The 21,108-nt window shown below is 37.5% G+C and overlaps 1 pseudogene; it reads right to left on the bottom strand.

Annotated features, from left to right (window-relative positions):
* Positions 1-452: 452 nt before the first annotated feature.
* LOC150034092 (serine/threonine-protein phosphatase 7 long form homolog) overlaps positions 453-21,108 on the bottom strand; it is a 46,319-nt pseudogene continuing 25,663 nt past the window's right edge.

Raw genomic sequence — 21,108 nt, 5'->3', positions numbered from 1 at the left:
GAAATTTGTAAATATTTGAAGATACAAATCTTTGAGATGAGTTTTAAATACTTTTATACTTCTATTATTTCAAATTACTAGTTTAAGTAAAACACAAAATTATATTTGGCTTACAAAACTAAAATTCATGAATAAAAAATTTGTAATCTAAATGTTCTAATTTATGTGTTGGACAAACAATGCTAAAATTAGTATAACTCAACGGACATAAAATTTGTACTTTTGACTCTGTTGATGCCAAATTTGTATAATTTTTTTTAATTGTTAAACTTAATTATTAAACTTAATTCTTTCATTATTAAACTTAATTATATATTTAATCTACAATGAAAACATCTTGCACTCATATTAAAAAAAAAACCATAATATTAAATAATATTTACAATTAGTTATTTTGAGATTTGCAATTTGAAAATGATACAATGTGGGATTTAAAAACAACCCCCTGACCCTTACTCCTCATGGGAGTTGTCTTCGTGTCCCTCTAAATTAGGTTCATCCCGTTGTCGCTGTCGTCTACGACAAATACGTCTTCGATCGGTGTCAGCAACATTGAGTCATCTTGTTTGTTGAATAATACTTTCTATGTTCATCAATGTTTGCTGACACATTGAACCCAATTCTGGTAGGTTGTTCTACACTGAATATTGTTGAACATCGCCGATAAAATTATTCTGTAGAATAAAGAAAATATTAAACAATATTCATATTATATATATGGCTAATTTGAAATTTTTTATCATGCAGTAATAGTAAGCGTCGTCTGGTGAGATAAATCGCCTCGTGATCGAATTGTACCAGGGAAAGTAGTCGTCTGATACGGCTGGCCCATCTGTTAATTCTCCCTGTGCACAACGATCACGTCGTCCATGCCAGTAGGATAAATACTCCGCATGGATTCGACGTCAGTCTTGGTCATGCTTACCTCTTAAATCGATCTAGTGTAGTTCTGGGAGTGTATAGGACAACGAAGGTATCGTTTGTCGCATCCCGAACTGTCTCAGCACACGATCTGGATGATGCCACTCTACTATATGGAAGCATATAAGAGGGCTAACAGTCAACCAGATGTCTTCACCATCACGACAATATTCAGGTAAGGATGACCAAATATGTGAGTATGGCGTCCAAATAACCTGACAAAAAAAAAAATAATAAGTACACATATAATTTTTTTTAAATATTCATTTATATACATATTTACTACCTGATTGGGCGTCAGCATGTCGAATGTTTTTTTGTACACGAGCAACATATTTGCTGACTGTTCAGAGGCAGCTAATACACCACTCCATCTAAAATTATAAAAAATACAATTAATTTATATTCTTACATAAAATGGTAACGAACTAAATATATAAATAAAATAATACCTGACACTAAGTGGTCGATCTGGGGCCTGTAGTTGGACTTGTGGTGCTACAATTGGAAATCGATTATAAACCCACACTTGTAATAGTATCAGTGACCCCGCTATTTCCAACATTTTTGCATTGGAAGCTCGACAAAGTTCTTTGTACAACCATGCAAGACATGCACCACCCTACGAGTACGTACCAACGTGCTCGAAATCAGACAATAATGGGAGGAACATGAGATGCACCAGAGTATTTGACTTGTCGACAAATAAAAATCCTCCAATAAGCTGCAGGATGTATGCTCGTGTGTACCTACGTACACTGATGTCATCGGCATTGGGAGGTAATTCGGGAAACTGGGACGCCAATCAAGGGATACTCAATCTTGATCCCTTCAGATCCTCTGGTAGAATGCCTAAGAGCTCTTCACAAACGTTCTTCCAGTCATAATGTAGTAAGCCTGTCAGTGGTTGCCCGTCCACTCTTAACCCAAATTGTACGGCAACATCCTGCAACGTAATAGTGCATTCCCCACAGGGCAGGTGAAATGTGTGGGTCTCTGGTCTCCAGCGCTCAACTAGAGTAGTAATCAGGTGCCAATCAAGCTAGATGAAACCAATCTGTGCAACCCCAATAAAACCCGCCTTCTGAACGTATGGAATAATGCAATGATCAAATAGGATATGCTTTGTGCAGTCACCTCCCTCCTCCGACAACTCAACACTATAGTGGACGAACTATCCCATGCCGCCTGTGAACGATGTGTGTTTTGTTAGTACAATTGGACAGGATTAAAAGGACCAAACCTAAAAAGTTCAAATTATATTACATAATAGAATCGATAACATAAAAGATACATAAAAAGTACATAAGAAAATACAATTACATAAAATAAGTTTATTAAATAAATTCATTACATAAATTCATTATAAATACATAGAGAATACAAATACATGAAATATACAATTTCATGAAAATTATAAATACATAAAGAATATAAATACATGAAATATACAATTACATGAAAATTATAAATACATAAAGAATATAAGTAAAAAAATAAAAATAAAAATCCTAATGACCCGAAGACGACGAAGCACCTAGTGTACAGTGTGGACAAGTGCGTCTGTTATGTCATTCTCTTTTACAAATTGTACATCGCACTTTTTGGCTTGCTTCTCTCCAATCCATTTCATTATGAATTCGCGTACTTTTTGGCCGACCTTGTTCTCTGAGTAAGTCCGCATTTGGACGAACTTCTGTAAAAGATAATTCTGGCCAATAATCTGGGTGTTGAATTGGATGGAAGCGGCCTTCGTAACAACGCTTGAAATTGAACAATTTGTAGCATTCATCAATAAGTAGTAGGTATGTCATACGCATGTAATTACAAACTGCAATTACATGAGAGCATGGAATCTTGAATGATTGCCACTTATTACAAGAACATGTCCCTTCTTTCAAGCTTACAACTTGGGTGTGTTGTCCTTTGTAAGGAGAAATCATACTTATGTCAGTTTTTACTTCAAAAGTTTGACTTTCCCTGTCAAGGATATCACCGTATGTGCCGATGCTCGTTTTTCCCAGGTTTTCAGTTTCTTTAGGGCATATTCTGTATATATATCCCCACGATCGAGTGCTTCACTGATTTCTTGTCTCCAGCGTTCAAAATACAATATTATGCGATAGAATGTTAGCCTAATCAAAGAAGTAATGGGTAATATTTTAGCACCTTTAAAAACGTCGTTCATGCATTCAGCTGCATTGCTGGTCATCCACCCATAGTGGTACCCACCATCATGTGACTGTGTCCATTTTTCTAAGTCAATGTCTAAAAAAAATTCAAGACATTCAGGGTGCAATTGTTTCAATTCTTTCATGCACCGAATGAACTTATGCCTTTGGTGTTGATTTCCAGCCTTAAACACTAAATTTTTTAGTTGCTTCAATTTGTATTTTGTATTGAAATTACTGGCAACATGGCGAAGACAATATTGGTGGTACGCTTTGGGTTCACTCCAACCAATTTCTTCATTATTAATTGCAGCAAGAATGCTCTTATGTCTGTCAGAAATCAATGTCTGCCAAAAATCAAGCAAATACCCTCTCTTTGGGTAACATATTCACGCAATGCCACAAAAACCATGACCAACTGGACGAATTCGCACCTTCTACGATAACAAAAGCAAGGGGAAATATATGTTCAGTTGCATCAATAGATAAGGCTGTCAATAATTTCCCCTTATACTTTCCGTATAAATGAATTCCATCAATCTAGATTAATGGCCTACAATGGTTGAACCCTTCTCTTGCAAGACCAAATGACCAAAAAACTCGTCCAAAAATAGTCGTACCTGACACATCAGAGGGAAGGAAAAACTAGTCTGTTCGTGTTCTTGGGTCGTAATGAACAACAACACTCAGCCAATACAGAAGCTCCGAATATGATTTCTCCCAGTCGCCAAACACAGCAACTAACGCTTTTCTCTTGGCTTGCCACACCCGTCTATAATTAACATTATAGCCATATTATCTTTTAATGGCTTCTTGAACTAGGGCCACAGGTACTCCAGGATCAACTCTAACCAAATTCTGAATTTCGATACTCGTGAAATTTGAATCCAGTTGTGAATGATCCTGTGTCAACTCTAAAAACAAACATGAGTGTTCTCCTTGAAGTTTTGTGATTTCGACCATCCCATGAGTTTTGCGCTGACATGCCCGTAGCCTCTAAGCACACCCGTCACTCCAGGATTTACATTTAACATACCAAAGGTCCTGATTTGATTCTACTATGACAATTTCTAGTGTTCCGTCACACAATATTTTTTTACAGCAAGTTGTAAATCTTCTTTGGTATTAAATAACATTCCCTTCTATATTAAACTACAGTTATCTATTCTTACATTCCTTTCTTCCAAAGTAGACCCTAGTTCAAACGTTTAATTTGTCATTTCCCAATCTATTTGGTTGAACATTTCCGACGGTACCAACTCAAGATCTTGTTTACCACTACTGTCGTTTCCAAATAATTCATCCACTTCAATGTCGATGTCACTATCTCCGTCATTTCCAGATTCAAGAATTACTAATCTTCAGGACGCATCGATATATTTATTATGTTTTTTTCAACTGTTATAGTTTACAAAAAAATATGTTAATATGTCAACCCAACAAACTCTAATTTCTAAGTTTTCTAAGTTTTCTAAGTTTAAATCAATCATATATAAACTAAATCATACATAAGCTATGCATATAAGATTTCTAAGTTTAAATCAATCCAAACAAATAAAAAAATGTAAGATCAGCCAAAAAACATACATAAACTAAATCATACATAAACTAAATCATACATAAACTATACATAAACTAAATCATACACAAACTATATATAAACTAAATCATACACAAAACTATACAACATAAACTATATAATACACTATACATAAACTATACATAAATTATACATACATAAACTATAAATAAATTATACATACATAAACTATACATACATAAATTATACATACATAAACTATACATACATAAATTATACATACATAAACTATACATACATAAACTATACATACATAAACTATAACTATTTATACATACATAAACTATACTTATATAAACTATAACTATACATAAACTATACAAAAATGTAGGAATATACCAAGCAAAATTCAACCCAAAAACATGCAAAAACATACATATAAATACAGATCAGCCCAACTAGAGAAAGAAATATACCAAGCAAAATTCGCAGCAAAAAATGTAGGAAAATCGAGCAACACAACCGCTAGATTCGGTGAAGATCAAATGGAGGACTGAAAGTCGAGCAAAATCAAAATTTTGAAAGATTTTGGTGAAATAGAGGCTTTGGTGAGGAAAATCAACGGGTTTTGGTGAGGGAAAACGGCGGTAGGGAATAAGAATGGTCGTTTCGGTGAGGAAGAAGAAGGGTAGGGTGGAGGTTTTAATGCGAGGGAATCATGTACCCGATACATGATTTAGGCCTTATCGTGTACCCGGTACACGATTTAAACACCTATTTTTTGGAATACTTTCCCCCCAACCCTATTCTTGTCATTATTTTTTTAAAAAAATTCGTGGATTTCTCACCAATTTGCATTATATTGAGATCCACCAACTACCTTATCATATAATATATATTAAATTATTTGTTATATCAAATATAACATACCTTTCTCTCACCAATGATTTTTAATATAAATCACATTTATATTAATTTTAACTATATGAATCCAATTCATATAATTAATATTTGAATCATATTCAAATATTTATTTCTTCTCATAAATACTTAATATTATAATGTATCAAATACATTATAGTAATTATATCATATATAATTAAATTAAATTAATTATATCACATATAATTAATTCCCTCAATAATTTAAATAATTCAAATTAATCCAAAACTGATTCTCATTAAAACCCGTTGAGCTACCCAAGGGACCTCGTGGACCTATAACTTGAAGCTCCAATGGTACGTGAATAATTAATTAAACGCACTCCATTAAAGACTGTCAATTGCACTCGTCGCACTGCATATATATTTCTGTGTCCATTGGATATAACCAATCAACAGTACGATGACCCTTCTCAAATTGTTCATAAGTACAACTAGGCCAAAATTACCGTTGCCCCTGTAGTTACTTTTGTTGGGATTGATGTCCTAAATCTCTTGTAATCTCGTAGTTTGTAAACTTTGTATAAACATATTGTTGTTAGTAAAAACAAGTGTTGTTTTATAAGCATATACTCAATCCAATAAACTAAGATTCTAGGTTATTTTATGTAATTTAAACAAGTATGTAGAGACATACAAGTGGATTTTGTTTAAATAATAACCTAAACGGTGGATAAGGTTGGGTACCTTATCCTGGTGACACTATGAATACAACCCGCTTTGTAGGTGTTACAAGTGTTGTAAGTGCTACAAATGATATGATCCTGATCATTCATGTGGAGACATGTGAGCGGAGCGTATAAGACTAAACCATGAAATTATTAGTCTCTTTATATAACGTCATTAATAATAGAGACTTACATTTCACTAGAATGACCATAGGTGACATGACTTGAATCCTGAGTGAGTTGTGAACTCCTCCTGCTCATGAAGGCGGACCTTTGATTTGTAGTAATTGATAGCCATTTGGAGAAATTTTTCTTTTCTTATGATGAGTTTCAGCTATTTTAAACATCTCTATATTCAAAACGGTTTTTACCTTAGTCAGTTTTAACATGTATAAGTTATTCTCTAGATATGTAGAACATACCATATTACCTTATGAGATAATGAACATTTCATTATATTCAAAATAAACTTTGTAATTTTGTTATAGCAAACATGAGATAGAAATTAAATTCCTTTTCATAGAAGGAACGTAATAAACATTTTCAAGTAAAATGTGTCTATCTCCAATAAATAACTTTATATCTCTCACTGCTTTAGTTTAAACAACCTCTCTAGTCCCTACCTTAAAGGTTGCTTCGCCTTCTATAAGTTGTCTCCAGGAACTAGTTTCTGAGCAAAAGTACAGATATGATTAGTTGCTCCTAAATCCATTATCTAGGTTAAATTATCATTTTCCACCAAGCATGTCTCAATGACAAGTAAATCATATTTACTTTGTTGTACCTTATGGTCAGTAGCAGAATAGGGAGACAAAGGACATTTCTTTATTAAAACATAGTCTAAATCATCAACTGCTAATATATTCGATTTCCATGGTGATTTATCATTAAAAGTGTCGGAAGCGAGTAAATTTGAAGAATTCAACATGTTGATATTATAAACAAATTCTAATTAGGGAGTTGCTTTTAAACCCAATCAAATTTTAGAAAAATAATAATGTACCCAAATTTCATTATTTTATTTGCAACGATATTATATTGAGTCAGAATAAGTGTTATCAAGGGACAATTAAATACTCATTCACTAAAGCAAGACATTATTGACTAAATACTATCTCTAGAATAACTCATATTTTGATAGTCATTTAGCTACCGTTTTCGGTCAAGAACTTATTAACACTTAGTAATTCTTTAAGTGCAACCCTTCATTTTCAGATCTCAGAGATTAGCGACTCCAAGGATGCTACCGAATTGGAGAGTCAAAGTTGGGAGTTTGTATCCTCGAGTCAATAAACGAGCTAGTGCTCCTTTTGAATTAATTCGTTCTGATGTTTGGGGTCCATGTCCTGTTGAGTCCTGTAAAACTCTTAGGTTTGAGAGAGAATCAAAATGCTTTATTCATTTACCAAATATATGAATATTTACAAGTGTACAAAGTATAGAAAAGGAAAATATCACAAAATATTTACAAGAATGGAAAACCTTAACTATAGAATTATAACACTCCCCCTCAAGTTGGAGCATATATGTTAATCATGCCCAACTTGTTAAATATGTTGGGATTGGTGTCCTAATTCTCTCGAAGTCTCGTCATTTTGTAAAGATACATATTATTCAATGAATAAAATAAGTGTTATTTAATTCTGGCATTTACTCATATCCAATAAACAAAGCTCATTGGTTATCTTTTGTGAACTTAAGCATGTATATGTTATATACAAGTGGATCATGCCTTAAGTTAGAACCTAAATCGGTCTGTAGTATAAGGATTAAGGTGGGCTACTTGATCCTGGTGCACTATGGATACGACCTGCTTTGTAAAGGTTTGTAAGTATTGTAAACTACTACAGATGGTAGATCCTGACCATTCATGTGGAAACGTGGAGCAGGGGTGTCCTATACAAAGAGTTTGTATAAGACCTGGACCACGAGATGACTAGACTTTGTATATAACATCGTTGATACTAGAGACTTGCATCTCACCTAAACGACCATAGGTGACACGACCTCAATCCTGAGTGTTTTGGGAACTCCTGCCTTTGAGGGCGGTCCTTTGATTAGTATGGGTGAGAGTGGCCAAATTGCCAACTCAACATGGCTACTTTTTTGGGGACTTGTCTGATCTGGAAGCTGGGAACTCAATCCACAATATGGAATTCACTTCTTTCCCTAAGCAGGGATAAGTAGAAAGATTGCTCCCTTAAGGGCTGATTCCGGGGCTTGAACATAGTGGCCACAACTTCCCTTTGGAAGAGAAGACTCAATCATAGTAAGACTATGACTTATGTTCATTAGAGGGATAAGTGATACTTAAGGAGACAAATGTAACTATAGGGTCATAACAGTTATTGGCCCAGCTGTACTTACGAGCGATCTTTGAAGGGTTGTCGCACTGCTTATTGGTTAAGATAGACATATAATATATCTGTAGTGAGGAGAGTTCAGTTGTCGGTCTTTAGTGGTCTGGCAGTTAACGGATGGTGGATCCCATGACTAAAGAGTTTAGTCAGTTATTCACATACCGTTGGAGCTTTGGATCTACAGGTCCATGAGGTCCCTTGGTAGCTTGAATTATGTTGAGGATCAGTTCTTGGTGTTGATTTGAAATGTTCAAATTAACAAGAGGTATTTTAATTATATGTGATATAATCGGTATGATGTATAAGATACATCTAGTGGAGGATTGATGTAAATGAGATTTACATTAAGTATCATGGAATAGAAAAAGAACTATGGTTTATATGTTTCATGAGATGAAATATTAAAACTATAGGTTATAAATATAGTATGATAAGTTGGTTATCATTTATATTTATAATAATATTAATTATAAGATAATTAATACTTTTTCTTTTAAAATAACCAAAGTAGTGGGTGGTTATTGGATCATGGTAACCGTGAGTTTAAAAGGAAATTGGTTTCCTATTTTATTTTATTTTATTTTTTTAAAAAAAGAAGTTTCACAAAAGTTTTGAAAATATTTTGAGTTTTCTCTCCGGTGAAAAGAAACTCACAGAAGTCGTCAAGTAAATACATATTTACTAAACGACGGTTGGGCAAGCTAAACGATCATGCATATGCTAGCTAAACGATCGTGCAGTGTTTACTAAATGATCGCATAGCTTTGCTAGACGATCGCTGGCCCAAGGTAAACGATCATGTAGAATCGACCGAGTTAAACGATAGAGCTAAACGATCACATAGTTTTTACTAGACGATCGCATAATTTTATCTAAACGATTGGGCATCGACCTATACAATAGGTCTCCGATTTCTCCCACTTGCCCAGTCGTGTACGCGATCGTTGTTTCTCCGTTTGTCTGCTTCACACCAAGTCGAACAGAGCCCACCCTCTGGATTCTCACACCGAGAATAGCAAGGTTGCCTTGTTGGTGGTGTCAGACTCAACTCGATACCGTCGAGGTTTTCTTGAGGTCGTTTGTGATGCGATGGAGGAGTTCGTGTTGCGAAGGAATTCATGACCGAAGAGGTCGTTGAGGACAAGCGTGAAGTGTTCGTGCGGTGTTGCGGTCATGTAGATCGAGCGCTCGTGGTTGTTGTTGTTCAATCAAAGTATGCATCGGAGCGTGGAGACATTTCTGCCGTTGTTAGTACAGTTTTTCCCTCTGTACATTTGTTGTTTCATGCTGTAATTTCTCTATAATTTGCTTAACCACTTGTACGAAGTCGACTGTAAATGATTTGTTGATTCATGATTGTAATTTAGAATAGTCTTGTTCCGCTGCTCATGGAAATCATCGCTTCCGATTTCCTTCAATTGGTATCAGAGCCAGGTTTTCTGATATTCCAAATTACATATTTGAATCGAATGGTTTTTACAGTCGCGGTGGGTTTCTGCATTTGTAGTTAACCGTTTTCTGCATTTGTAGTTAACCGTTTTCTGCATTTGTGGATGAATTGATGAATATTTCGGGTTTAAATTGCCTTTTTGTTAAAGTTTTCGTTATTACAAAGTGTTAATGTAAGGGCCCCTAGGTTTTTGGGCGAAATTAACTTTGCAATCGAGTCTTTAATTCGAAAAGTTCGAGTTCATCAAGTCGTTCATGATGAAGCTTCGGCGAATGGCGATGCAGTTCTCAACGAAGAAGAAGATCAAGCATTGATCGGATCATGTAGCCTCAAGTAAACAATCGTAGGGATTTTACTGAGCGATTGTTTAGTTTTTTTATTTACGACCGTGTAGTATTTTTTAATCGATAGTTTAGCTAATGCTAAGCGATGGGGTAAATCGTTTACCATATCACTTGCATTGGTTGCACGATTGCGTAGGTGCTAGAGGTTGGCGATCATAGTGGGAACATGCGATGCTCGTCATTTAGTAGAAGGCACGCTAGACGATCGTGTAGTTAGCAAGCTTCATCGGTTAGTTACTACCTATGCGATCGCACGTATGCGATACGGAGACGCTAGCTAAGTGATCGCTTAGGCGATGGTGCTTCGCGACATCGTAGTCGCTTAGACGATTGCGGAAGGCGGGCGTCATGCGGAGCGCGCTAAGCAATCGTGTACTTTAGGCTTTATCGCTTAGTAAAGGTACATAATCGTGTTGTAATGGCTAAACGATCATTTGGATTTTTCTAGATGATCGTATAGTAATGCTAAACGATCGTTTAACTCTGGGAGCGCTGGTAAGCGATAGAATAAAGGGTTTGTTTTATCGTGTAGACGATCACGGGGTGCGTTGTACACAATGGATGGTTGGAGAAGCGATGCTTTGCCGAGCGGTTCAAGATCCGGTTTGCCTGTTTGAACCGGAGACTCCTTGTCTGTGTAATAGTTAGCTTTCCCTTTTGTGTTTTAAGGCAATTTTACCCAGTTCATCAACTTTTATTGCTTATACATGTGATGTATGGTACTTATATGTCAAAGTGTTTTTCATATAGTTAAAAACCCACCTTAGGTTGTACAATTACTCATGCATCATGAATTATAAATGTGATAATATTGCATGAATAAATTACTTGAAAGCATGCGCATGCATCATGAAATATAAGAGTTATATTTTGCATGCATTGAGCATTATCATTGTTGAGAGAAAATTATGGGGTTGTGCACGCAATCATGTGTGGTATATGGCTTAAGCTATGCATTTATGCCCATGTGTCGAAGGTCATGCGTTGGAATGGAAAATATGCATTAATCTAGGAGACTTGTCACAAGGTCGAACACAGGGACTTGTCACTCAATAATGCTTGTGAAGCAATGCGTTTGAGGTGATGAATAAAAGTAAAAAGAAGAAGTTTATTACACACTACTCCTACTCCTAACTAAACAGATTGAGCAATGGAATACTTGCGATGAGAATTGGTAGATACACAACAACTGTTAACACATAGTATTGTTTATTATCTTAAATCGCTCGAGTAATCCCAACTCGTCACACTAACGAATTGTACACCTCTTAGTGGTCAGCCGCATGACTATTTCTCTATAGTGCATGGGTGCGTCGAGCACAAGACCATGCTATCTCTAGGAACAATGCATACTTTGCTTTAGTGCGTTCCATCTCTTACCTTCTCAGGCAGTTAGATGCGACTAATTAACTTATAGACAAGCATTGCAACAACCCATCGACAAGCGTTGCTACAACCTTTCACCAAGCAAAGAGGATTATGCACTATACTCGCACAACGCACATCTCTCAATGGGTTGCTACATGCATTCTATCTCTAGGCTACACGATTGAGTATGCGATCGCCTTTGATAAATAAACGATAGAGGTAAACGATGATAAAGATAAAGACGATGAAGAAGATGGCCTTTAAGGAATCAAGATATGCATTGATTACAAAATGTCTTAATATCTTAAGCTAAAATGTAATACAATACAAAGATTAAAGGAGAAATGAAAGACTTTGCGTCAAGGCTGCTGGTGGTACCATAAAGGGATGGTGGAGACGTCTCTCTCGAGCTCTATCTCCGGCGAAAGCTCTGGTCGTCACTCGGTCTGGTTTGTGGAGATGAAGAATTCTCACTGAAAATCTCGCTCATGCTCTCATCTGTGATCGCAAACCTCTGCCTTAAGGCAGAATTTTGGATGCTTGAAATGAAGGTCCAAAGGGCTATTTATAGAGTTTAAACACTGACAACTATCATGATTGCGTTATGTCTCACTGCTGCCTTTGTTGCGGTATGGGCAATGTCACATCATCTTATTGATACTCTCAAAGTATGTGCCCGAGCTTGATTCAACTGAAGTATCAATGCATTCTACCCATCTTGCGATCACCCTTCTATTTAAGATTATCACTCCGTGGCCACAATCTCCAAGTGATTACCGCATTCGCTTGATCACTGCAACTTCCATGCGATGGACGCATTCGATCACCGCAACTTCCATGCGATGGATGCATGCGATCACTGCATGTGTTCGTCTATGCGATAGCTCGGCTTTTAGCGCATGCGTTTATCTTTGCGATCGCTTGGCTTCAGCACATGCGTTTGATTGCGATTGCTTATTTTCAGCACATGCGTTTGATTCCTGTGATAGCTACAAAAATAGACACTTTGGCACGGAGTAACGCATAATATTGGGGTCAGTGAGAATTTAGGTGCTAATCAACGCAAAACTCAAAATTTCACAAATTCTAAGCATTATCACCGCATTTTCTACTTGTTAACCCTCATAATTCTAAATAAAAGGCTTATAATAACTGGCATTTCTGCCAGTTATCAATCATGCATCATCATTTTATTATAAATATTATAGTCTAAGGGTGAATGGAAGCATGTTTTGCTTGTTTCTTTGCGTTTTTGTATAAGTGTTATATAAAAGAAGTAGCAATGAATGGACAATGCATTAAGCATGACACTTAGGCCATTTATAAGCGTTATGAATTCCTTGCATGTGTTAGCTTCGCGTTGTGGGTGTTTCCGTTTATAAGTGTTATAAAGGAAATTAGACCTAAAATCAATAATTCAGAGTTGCATGCGAACTTAGGGTGAACTCAAGTTTTTTAAAAGGGTTTTAAAATTTGATTGAGATAGATTTAAGTTTAAGTGGTTCTAAAGAGTTTAGTAACCTAGCTTAATCTTTTAAAATCAGTTTAATAGGATTAAATTGGTTGGAATAAAAGATTAAATTTGTTGTAAACCTATCTATAAGGGACCTTTTGTCTAAGTCAGGTTCTGGCTAGGTTGGGGTTCTTAAGTTGATGGAAACGTAATACCCCTATCTGGGAACCTACCTAGAAAGGTGAATTAGATAGATTTTCAACAAGCATGCGACGTTTTGGTCAAAGACTCCGTTAAAGAGTTTAATGGATGATGATTAAAAGTTGTTCAACTATCCTAGGTAAAAGTTACTCTTGGGAAAACCTAAAAGTCACTTAGTTAAAATCCTTAGCCGTGTTTTTTCTAAGTAAACTAAACCCTAGGTTATAAAATACTCAGTGGGAGGAGAAGGCGTATCAGATATGTCTATGATTTCACTCACGTTTCTCTCTATATGTTCACACCATGAGATTCATGCTTGGCCTCGAGATGCCCCTGGTTACATCCCCCTTCGGATGGTGTTTGCATGAGTCAATATCAAGGTGGACGGAGAGAGTATTTATAGTAAGTGGGTGAAGGGTGTGTGCCAACACGTCCTATGGTCTCTGTCATTGGTTCATGATAACAGGCAGAAATACACATTATCATAGTACTAAGTTCTTAAACAATATTGGCTTATGTTGATAAAATATGTTAGATTACGTCCAAAAAGCATTAAATTCATAACATTGCGATCGCATACGGTCATCGCATAGAAATAGTTGATTTTTGTATTTTTATGCAAAATATGCGTTGACGCAAGGCGAAAAGAGCGATCATAAGAAATCAGTGGACGAGCGCAGCATTACTGCAAGGCCTTGCGGAGATTTGTGTTCGCAAACATCTGCTCAAGAAGGATTGCCGCATAGAGCCGCGCAACTTGGTGGGCTCATCTGGGTGTAAGGTATAATTAATCACGATGGGACAAAAAGCTAATGACGGTCGAATCCGAATTAAGTTGACAGCCGCTAATGATAACAAGTACATTTAGCTTTTTGGTGACAAATATTCGGCGCATTAGTCAGGGGATTAAAGCCATCTCATCTGTACAATCATAAGAGAGAAGCCACCTTTCACCCTGGAAGCTCTATAAATACCGAAGGCATCCTTCAGAAAAAGGGTTCACCAATTCGAAAGTTCCGAGTTCATAAGTTCTATTCATAGTTTAGCCTTGTTATTAGATTTTCTTTTATTTTAAGTCGGACGCGAGAGAAGAAGGTTGTGTCGACAGATCGTTCCGATAAGCTTGGGAAAGCACCAGAAGCTTCAAGATCAGAGAGAGGGCCGACTCCTGCAGAAGCAGGAATATCTTTTGAACCGAATAGAGATTGCCAGTGTAAAAGCCTCGATCAGCAAGGGATTGCTACCAGGCTCTCTACCTTTATCTTCCATTGTTGTTTTGTATTCAACTCATTTATAGAAATGGAATTTACTTCTCTATATCTATTCACTCTCTGTTATTTACGCATGAGTAGCTAAATCTGTTGAATGGGTTGAGAAGCACTTAGCTAGCTTAACTTAGGATCTTCATTCTATGCAATTATCTTGTATTATGTATGCTTCATTCGTCTATTAGAGATACTCGAGAGGGTAGTCTAAGGATAGGATCTAGGCTTGGGAAGGTCAGATCAGAATCTAGGCTTGGGAGAGTCAGATTAGAACGCATAATCAAGAGATAGGAGCTTAGGAATAAGCATTGTTTGCTATTAACACATCGCATGTATCCTAGAGATAGGATATGATTGTTTGGGGTCACCTTGCCTTTGTACATCTTGCATCATCGCAGAGGAAAAGAGTAGAGACTTAGGAATAAGCTCTATGGACACTTTTGCATTCAACACATGCGTCCTAGACTTAGGAGCATCGCACTTACATTGGAAAATGACTTGTTGTGCATAGTTGTAACATGATCGCATAGTCTTGACTCATTCCCAAGTAATGCTAGCAAAAGACCTTCTCAACCCGTTGATCCGCATACTCAGCGCATCTATCACACAATCAGACTTTTCTCAAATCCACCGCATTTGTTTATTTTTCATTACCGCAATCAATAAACAAACCAACAATCATTTGAGTTACCGATTACCGCAAAGTTTTCTAAAAATTACCACCGCAATCTGTTTTCCCAAGTCCCTGAGTTCGACCCTGGACTTACCAGAAACTCAGTGGGGTTTACACTTGGATTCCACTAAGAAAACTTGAGTGCTCAACACATTTTCATCATGGCATTTCATCCACAATTCCACATCATAAAATAACGCATCAGTTCACATAGTGAGATCATTCTATACGCTTTTGTGTCGCCTTCGATATGGCCCCCTTCGGATAAAGTTTGTGCAGTTGGTCAATATCAAGGTGAACTCCAAAAATGGATAGGGTCGCTTTAGGTTTTGCCCCAATCAGATTTTTTTTCCTTTGGATTGGCCTTTTGGGACGGACCTCTAAGGCTTAAAATGGCGGGTCACACTTACGGAAGATTGTTAAGTAAGTTAATAATCTCTTGGCCAAATCAATGATGGCTAGTCGTTATAGAAACAAAAGTTGTTCTGGTATTAATGACTAGTTAAGATCTTCTCAATTTAGAGGAGGGATAACTAACCTCCCTTCGGCAGCTTTTATCCTAAACCTTTGAAGCGTCATTGTGAAACTAGATGTCACACGGGGTTCATGTTAGTTTTGCTAAAACCTTACTGGATGTTGTTTTGTTTTACAACGGGTATTTGCTTAAAACCTAACGTAGGTCAATGTGTTTTTTTTTTCAACAACTCGTTAGTATTTTCGTTTAAAGCTTTTAAAAATGACTAATTCATTACAGTGGAAAGAATTGTGTGAAACGAATTTCGTGGCAAACGACCTCCATCCTACTACTCTCTAAAAAAGGAGACAAGATAGTAAATATGATTTATTGGTCTTGGAGACATGTCTGATAGAGAATGATGATTCTGCCTAGATCCTAGATTCAGATGCTACCAATCATGTCAGTTCCTCTTACCACGGATTTCGTTCCTGGCAAACGTTTCCACAGGGAGAGATGACTATTCGAGTCGATAATGGTGAGGTTGTTTCAGCTGTTGCTGTATGTAGGCTGAAGTTATTTGTTGACAAGAAACGCCATCTGTTACTGGATAATGTTTTTGTAGTTCCTCATATTAAGAGGAACTTAATCTCGATTTCTTGTCTCATTGAACAAGGCTATACCATCTCCTTCTCTGAGAATAAAGTGTTTATTTTCAAGAATGGAATGGAGATGGTTCTGGTTCAATGGAAAATAACTTATATGTACTAAGGTTGTTAGTCATAAAAGTCTTGTTGAACACATAAATGTTCAGTATTGCAACAACAGCTAAAAGACCAAAGGTTTCTTTGAAGAAAAACGCCCATTTTTGGCATCTAAGGTTAGGTCACATCAACCTCAATAGGATTGAGAAATTGGTAAAGAGTGGACTTCTAAAGAGTTTAGAAGAAAACTCCTTGCCGGTATGTGAATCATGCCTCGAAGGCAAGATGACCAAACAACCTTTTACTTGAAAAGGTTACAGAGCCAAGGAAGCCTTGGAGCTTGTACATTCAAACCTTTGTGGTTCGATGAATGTTAGAGCTCAATGTGGGTATGAATATTTCATCTCTTTCATAGGTGATTATTCAAGGTTTGGGTATCTCTTCTTAATGCAACGTAAGTCTGGAGCTCTTGACAGGTTCAAGAAGTATAAGGCTGTTTTTTATTACATAGGTTGAAGTCGAACTCAGGGACTTGTAGTTAAATGTATGTGGTGATGTGTTTGCGGCAGATGAATAAAAGAATGATGAAGGTTTTAAGCTACAAACTACTTCTACTCCTAACAGATAAAGCGATGGGAATATGATTGAGAGGTAGAGACACGATAACTGTTAACGCGTAGAAAATGCATGGAAAAATAGATAAAATGTGAGGATGTCTTCATCACAACCCTAAGCTTGACCGCAAGGGCAACCCCAGCAAACGCAAGCTATGCGATCATACTACACACACTTGTGCCTAATTCTAGGACACATACGATGTATATGCGATAGTGTTGAGAGGCCGTATTCTTAAGTCTCTATTCCTGCTCATATGCTCCCACACATAAACAAGATGACCACATACCACCGTATCCTACTTCTTGGACGCACGCAATATCCTCTCCGTAGGGTGCATACACTATGTAATAAAAAACGGAGCTTATCTCTAGGTTCTCCATTCTTGCTTATGCGATCCGATCCGCTCTCTTGAGTCTTAGATCTGGTTTTTAGACTACTCTCCCAAGTATGCCTAAATGATGAATGATGTGCTCATAAGACAAGGTAATTGCATAAACCTGGCTGACGCAAGATTATTCCTATCTCTAATGAACATTGGCTTACATTGCTTAATGCGACCAATCACTTACCCTCCCAGGCAGTTAGTTGTTGTTGACTTTACTCATAGACAAGCATTACGTCTGCTTATAGACAAGCATTGCTTCAGCTTTACACTTAAGCAAATAAGGTTTTCTCACAACACTCACGCAACGCACACCTCCCGGTGGTTTCCTACATGCTTCATATTCCTATGCCGCATGATTAAGTATCGATACTCTAACAGTCTCACTAAGTGATACAATGAAAGTTAAAGATGCTAAGTAAGTGAAGATGGCGATGGAGTCGAAGGAAATATAGAAATGCATTGATCACAAAATGTATTAATTTCTTAAGCCAAATTGTAATACAATACAATGTAAGGAAAAAAGAGAAAATGAAATGACCAGCTGGAAGCAATGTCTCGCATCCAGCAGATGTGTGTTAAGGTTGCCGGGGGTGCCATGGATGGGTGGTAGAGCAAACTCTCTCGAGCTCTAACTCCAGCGAAGGCTCCAGTCGTCACTCGGAATGGATGAGGGAGATGAAGAACTCTCAAGCTTCCTTCTCACACTTTCGTCTGGATCACAAGGATCTGCCCTAAGGCTAGCCTCTGGCGAAAAACCTTGGATGAAATGAAATTCTGCTCAACGGCTTTTATTTATAGAGATTGATCGTCGACAGCATTAATGAACTTGCTCTGAATTTGACACTCGCGGCGTGATGGTCTTTTTCTGAATCTCTGCTGCTAACGGCGTGGTAGGTGAAATGTCAACATCATCTTTTAATTCTCCCGAGGTATGCGTTCATGTTGCATTTCTCCAATTTTTTGTTCATCCCTCTATTATGGTTATCATCATGTAGCCGCAACCTCCTTGCAATGACCACATTCACTTGACGACCGCAATTTCTATGCGATGGACGCATGCGGCTGATGGCCGCAACATCCATGCGTCGAACGTATGCATTCGCCTTTGCGATGAAGGAATTCTCCGCATGTGGTCATTTTTGCAATAGCCCGACTTCCGCGTATGCGTCTGCTTTCTACGTTAGCTACAAAAATAAACACTTGAACGCATAATAACGCATAATAGTGGGTTAGCCGAGATTCTTGATGTCGAACGATGCAAACTCATTTTCTCATGAATTCCTAACATATTCGCCGCATATTTCACTTAACAATCCTCATAATTCTAAATAAAAGGCCTAAGATAACATGCCTACTCGTCATCACACCCCCAAACTTAGAATCATGCTTGTCCTCAAGCATGCATTATACTCAAGAAATTCTTACTCACCCACTGGCTTTCCTTTGCGATGACTAGCCTCTCATAATATAATTTACTCATACCTCAAACCATGGCCGCAACGCTCTTTTCCACTTTGGCTGCTTCTTCAAAGAGATCTTTTCTAAATTTAAATCCGGTAAGTTTTTTCTCAAAAACTTTTTATTCATTCCCCGCAACTTTGCGTTTAGCTTTTGAGAATGCGTTCGTTCAGAACAATTCAAAACTTTGCGATCATTTATTAGAATGTGGTGTTGAACCTGGTTACGCTCTTAGTTTTGGCTTGCCCCCACGTGTGTCATGCTGGCATCCAACTTCGGTTATGTTCCATATTCAACTCAACTCTTGTCTTGCTTGATTTGACTTGCGCTCGACAGAGGAGTTGTGCTTGTGCGTTGATCCTGGTGACTTACCTTCGTTTTGGCTTGCCCCTACGTGTGTCATGCGGACATCCAACTACGGGTAAGTGCCTTTCATAACTTAACTCTTATCAACATGGGTTTCCCTGTTGCATTGACAGTGGAGTTGTTATTCTCAAAATATTATTATTATTATTATCTTTAGAAATGATCGCAATGTAGTGAACGCAATTCTCCAGGATCGCTGCCAACCCCCAAACTTAAGGTTGGCAGCGTTCTCACCGCAAAGCTAAAAACAAACTCACAGGAATGTGGTAACATATGTTTGAACAGAGGTTTGCACATAATAAAGCTTAGATTGTTAAAAATTGAAGAAGTTACTAAAAGTAAGGAGAGCTTTGCGATGCTTAGTCAGCAGATGCGGTGAATTATACATACCATCATAGATGCATCTCAAAGGAACGCAATTCAGACAAAGAGAATTTCAAAAGGATAATGCATAAAGGATAACAAGAAAAGGACCTTGAGTAGAATATACTTGCAACCACGCTTTGAAATTCATGTGATCGAAGCCATGCGTTTAATGATGGGGAGGATTCTTCCGCTGTAATCGCGTACCGAGGAGAATTATTGTTGCACCTACAAGGAGCAAACGCACCACAACTAAGGAAGCAGTCGCATATCTAAAATAAAAATAAAAATAAACTAAACTAAGAAAGCAAGGTAAAGATAGAGTAGAATATGTCCCTAGAGAAATTGGAGTGATGTCACCGTAAGGAGTCTCCCATGCAAGAGAATGCTCTCAACTGCTTAGGTCAAGATGCTTGCCCTGACCTTCGGAACTTCCGGCAATTGTTGGGCACAGGTTGTTTACCACGCACATGGAATTACCTTCAGCTCATGTGACTAGTTTCCCTTCTATCTTGGGGTCAATACTGGCTTTCGGCGCATCACCTACACTTCAGTATTGTTTGCAACTTGGTTGCACAAGCTACATTACTCCCAAGGTAAAAAGGTTGCCTGCAAAAACATAAAACTCAACAAACTATCAGCTGCCAAGTCCCCGGCAACGGTGCCAAAAACTTAATGACGTAAATTATGAATGATGAACGTAATATGCGATCGCATGTCTTAAGGTATGCATTTATACCCATGCATCGGTAGTCATGCGTTGGACTTGTAATATGCGATGACCATGCGTTCTCGTTACAAGTTTTCTTGTGCTCACGCTAAGTATAACGCGAACGCAAGTTTCTCGGGTGATCCAAGGTCGAACTCAGGGACTTGTAGCTAAATGTATGCGGTGATGTGTTTGTGGCGGATGAATAAAAGAATGATGGGGGGTTTAAGCTACAAACTACTTTTACTCCTAACAGACAAAGCGATGGGAATATGATTGAGAGGTAGAGACACCACAACTTTTGACGCATAGGAAATGCATGGAAAAATAGATAAAATGTGAGGATGTCTTCATCGTAACCCTAAGCTTGACCGCAAGGGCGACCCCAGCCAACGCAAGCTATGCGATCATGCTACACACACTTGTGCCTAATTCTAGGATGCATGCGATGTATATGGGATAGTGTCGAGAGGCCTTATTCCTAAGTCTCTATTCCTGCTCATGTGCTTCCACACATAAACAAGATGACCACATACCACCGTATTCTACTTGGATGCATGCAATATCTTCTCTATAGGGTGCATACGCTGTGTAATAGCAAACAAAGCTTATCTCTAAGTTCCCCATTCTTGCTTATGAGATCCGATCTGCTCTCTCGAGTCTTAGATCTGGTTTTTAGACTACTCTCCCAAGTAT

Source organism: Benincasa hispida, chromosome 9, assembly GCF_027475165.1.
Source record: "Benincasa hispida cultivar pf3 chromosome 9, pf3_genome.v1.1, whole genome shotgun sequence".
NCBI classification, from domain to species: Eukaryota; Viridiplantae; Streptophyta; class Magnoliopsida; order Cucurbitales; family Cucurbitaceae; genus Benincasa; species Benincasa hispida.
This window is presented reverse-complemented; position numbering and strand designations above follow the sequence as displayed.